This window comes from Capsicum annuum, chromosome 4 (assembly GCF_002878395.1).
Source record: "Capsicum annuum cultivar UCD-10X-F1 chromosome 4, UCD10Xv1.1, whole genome shotgun sequence".
Classification (NCBI taxonomy): domain Eukaryota; kingdom Viridiplantae; phylum Streptophyta; class Magnoliopsida; order Solanales; family Solanaceae; genus Capsicum; species Capsicum annuum.
In genome coordinates this window covers 226303193-226307042 of record NC_061114.1, presented here as the reverse complement: position 1 = coordinate 226307042, position 3850 = coordinate 226303193, and the positions used below count along the sequence as shown (strand labels likewise).

The following is a 3850-nucleotide window of genomic DNA, read 5'->3' as shown; positions in this document are numbered from 1 at the left end:
TCTTTCAATCCCAAAATTTTCCTTATAGTAGGCTTTATGATTCTTTAATTTTCGACTTTTTTTGTCTCTAATCTTTTTCTATTACTAATCAACTTATTATTTCTATATTTTGTTTCAGTTTATCGGAACCTTTTTTTATTCTTGTTAATTTACTGTCTTAATTTTTTTGCTAAATTGTATGTTATTAGACATGGATACTATGGATGTGGCCCATTTAACTACTCTAGTTTGGCTGGCCCATTTAGTCTGGCCCATTTATAATGAAAGGCCCATCATAATGGAAGCCTGAATTATTCTAGGTTGGCCCATTTATAATGAAATGTCTTTTTCCATTTATATAGTGAAAGGTCCAGCATAATGAACTATTCTAGTTTGGCCCATGCATAATTAAAGGCCCAGCATAATGGGAGCCTGAACTATTGTAGGCCCATTTATAATTAAAGGCCCAGTACTATTCTAGTTTGGCCTATTTACAATGAAAGGCCGTATAATGGGAGCCTGCGGCTCTGAAAAAATTTTAAAAATAGTAATTCTGTAATCTTAATTATAATTTTTATAGTAATAGTTTCATAATTATGAAAAATATTAAATTATATTTGTATTTAAGTAAAATGTTGCTATATAAATACATATACAAATATATATATATATATATATTTCTCATAAATATATATGTACAAGTGAAAAATACATATTTCAATTGGTAAAATATTACAACTTTTGAGATAAAGTTATAATTTTAAAAAAATATTTTAAAAAAATATTGCTATTTATTGCTTAAGATGCCATTGTTTTTTTCCAGTTTTTCAAAGCTTAATAGGTTTAGGATTCCAAGTTCTCCTCTGCGTCGTCATTGCTACTTCTCTGCACATACACTGTAAGTACTTCCCCCCATTATCTTGTTGCTGTGCTTTTTTACGTATATAATTTTGGGGTTGGGGGGCGGGTTTGGAAGCTATTGTAGTTTTTTTGTACTGTTTTGACACTCTGTATGAGTAATCTTGATTTGCTCTTCCACTGCACATACACTGTAAGTACTTTCCCCGATTTTCTTGCTGTGCTTTTTATGTATATAATTTTGGGGTTGGGTGGTGGGTGTGGAAGCTATCGTAGTTTTTTGGTACTGTTTTGACACCGTGTATGAGTAATCTTGATTTGGTTTGCTCGGATAAATGCTACTTCCCCCCATTATCTTGCTGTGCTTTTTGGTACTGTTGAGTAATCTTGATTTGGTTTGCTCTGATGAATGCTACTTTCCCCCATTATCTCAGACTTCGGCTTCTTAGTGTGGTCAAGTGGTAAGTCCTTTCTTTTCTGTCTGAGAATATGTCTTCTCTTCCGAGGTGGCATGAGACAATCAGTGAGTTTCAGGTGGCTTTAGTCTTTGTGATTGTTCCTGATGTGGATCGAGTCTCTGGTAGTTCTAGGTGGCTAGAGACCAGCGCTAACAGTCCTATTTCGAATTCTAAAGTACACGAACATCTTTGACATGAGGTACGTAGTCGCTAGAAGAGGACGCTTTCAATCTTTTTTCATGAAATCCAGACAGCAGGGATAGAGTCCAAGCGTACCTTTTTTGTGTATATAATTTTGGGGTGCGGAGAAATTTCAGCTATTAGTTTTTTTTGTTCCTACACTAGGAAAGTTGTGTATGAGTAATCTTGATTTGATTTGCTATGATAAATGCTACTTCCCCATTATCTTGTGCTTTTTTATGTCTATAATTTTGGGGTGTGGAGAAAGCTGCGTGGAAGCTCAGAGTTTTATTTTGTTTTGCCTAGTATATTGTATAGTTTATTTTAGTTTTTTTTTTGTAGTACTGTTTTGAATCTGATTATTGATTTGATTTTGCTCTTTCCGGGTGAGAAATGGTTGTGTTCCAGTTGTGCGTGAATCAGAATTTTTGTCATCGAACGTTTTGGGGGGTTTTTCTTGTTTTTTGAAACCTGCAGTGTATCTGTTGATTCTATTTGTTGATCGAATCTCTGGTATTCACTCTTTGAAAGAACAATATGTGACTTTGGATGATTTCTCGTCTAGAACTAGAGATAACAAAAGAATTACTGTGAAAAGCACATTGGCCTATAAGATAGTAGATCCGTATTCAGCCTCCTATGCCGTTGCAAATATTCACTACACTCTGCAGAAGACTGTGCTTGACCTGTTAGCACGACAGGTATCAAGGTTATGTTTCATGGAACTTATTTCTGAAAGGCCCATTATAAGAGTCTTTGTTGAGGTATTAATTTTATCTTGCAAAACACAGTATTCTGCAAAGTGTGTTGAACATTTTCAACGGAATAGGAGGCTGAATACAGATCTACTATCTTATAGGCCAACGTGCTTTTCACAGTAATTCTTTTGTTATCGTCTAGTTCGAGACGAGAAATCATCCAAAGTCACGTATTGTTCTTTCAAAGAGTGAATACCAGAGATTCGATCAACAAATGGAATCAACAGATACACTCCAGGTTTCAAAAAGCGAGAAAAAGTATACAAATCATCCGATTTGAAATACGTGTGTTTTGGAATCGATTGCTGCTGTGAAGGATTCTGCTGAGTCCGCCTCACTCTCAAAAATCAGATCAGGAATGAGAAGTCTACTTTCATTGGCTTATATCTTTTATGAGCATGTCTTGAGTGTTAATGGAGGAGGTGGAGCTTTGACTCCAGGCAGTGAAAGTTTGTCTGGCACTGGAGGCTTGAGTGTTAATGGAGGCGGCAGTGGGAATGGAACTTTGTAACTAGTGGAAATGGAGCTTTGACTCCAGGCAGTGGAACTTTGTCGGGCACGCACCAGGCAGTGGAACTTTGTCTGGCACTGGAGGCTTGGGTATTAATGGAGGAGGCAGTGGGAATGGAACTTTGTCTGTAACTAGTGGAAATGGAGCTTTGACTCCAGGCAGTGCAACTTTGTCTGGCACTGGAGGCTTGAGTCTGTAATTAGTGGAGCTTTGACTTCAGGCAGTGGAACTTTGTCTGGCACTGGTGGCTTGAGTGTTAATGGAGGATGCAGTGGGAATGGAACTTTGTCTGTAACTAGTGACTTTTGTTTGAGCTAAGGTTAGACTTTTGGTATAGTGATTAATGTGTTACATGTGGAGGTCACTTTGCTTCGTATTCTTTCTTTCAATATTAACCAAAAATTACAGAGGTTGGTCACTGTAGTGTTCTAGTAGAGCTGTTTTTGAATAACTATCATAGTCAATTATGTTGATATCCTAACCAGTCAAAATGTCCTGCGTACATGACGTTTCTGTAGAATCAGTCTGTTTTTGCTATTTACAATTACCCTCCTATATGCATGCATACCTGACACTTTTGAAGGCAGCTAATTGTGCATATTTACTCTTGCAGCAAGTTGTTTAGTAGATGCTCTCTTGGACGCATTGCTGGAAGTATTTGAATTTACATTTTTAGTCTTTTTATTCGTCATGTACGGAGAAACATCAATGAGTGTGAGACATGTTAGTCATTGTTTAGTATGCCCAAGCTTGACCATAGCTGTGGATATTTTGAGTCCCTCGGAACAGTGTTTTCTTTTGTTCAATTGTTATGCGGATATGTCCAAATAACTATCTTGCAGATCTTACGCCTGATACTTTTCTATTTGATTAGGAGTTGACCTAAGTTTTCAGTGTGGTGAATCGTAATGGTGTTCCAAGACAATCCAAATCACTTCAAAAGGTTTATCAGCAGCTTGCTAATTTTTGCAACACTCTGTGACGACCTTTTACACATGTATGTTGTTTGAATCCACACCTGAAGTTCATAGAGTACTCAATCTTGGTTTTAATAACCATGTGTCAAACACCTGAAGTTTATAGAGTACTCAATCTTGGTTTACAGT

The 3850-nt window shown here is 36.7% G+C and overlaps 1 long non-coding RNA gene across 2 annotated transcripts; it reads left to right on the top strand.

Moving 5' to 3' along the window:
• Nucleotides 1-626: 626 nt before the first annotated feature.
• On the top strand, nucleotides 627-3599 carry LOC107866932. 2 transcript variants are annotated; one of them, XR_001673064.2, is made up of 3 exons: nucleotides 718-877; nucleotides 1884-3063; nucleotides 3358-3599. It is a non-coding gene; the product is annotated as an uncharacterized LOC107866932 (long non-coding RNA). The 2 variants fall into 2 exon arrangements; XR_001673063.2 differs by having other exon boundaries at nucleotides 627-3063.
• The last annotated feature ends 251 nt before the right edge of the window (nucleotides 3600-3850 follow it).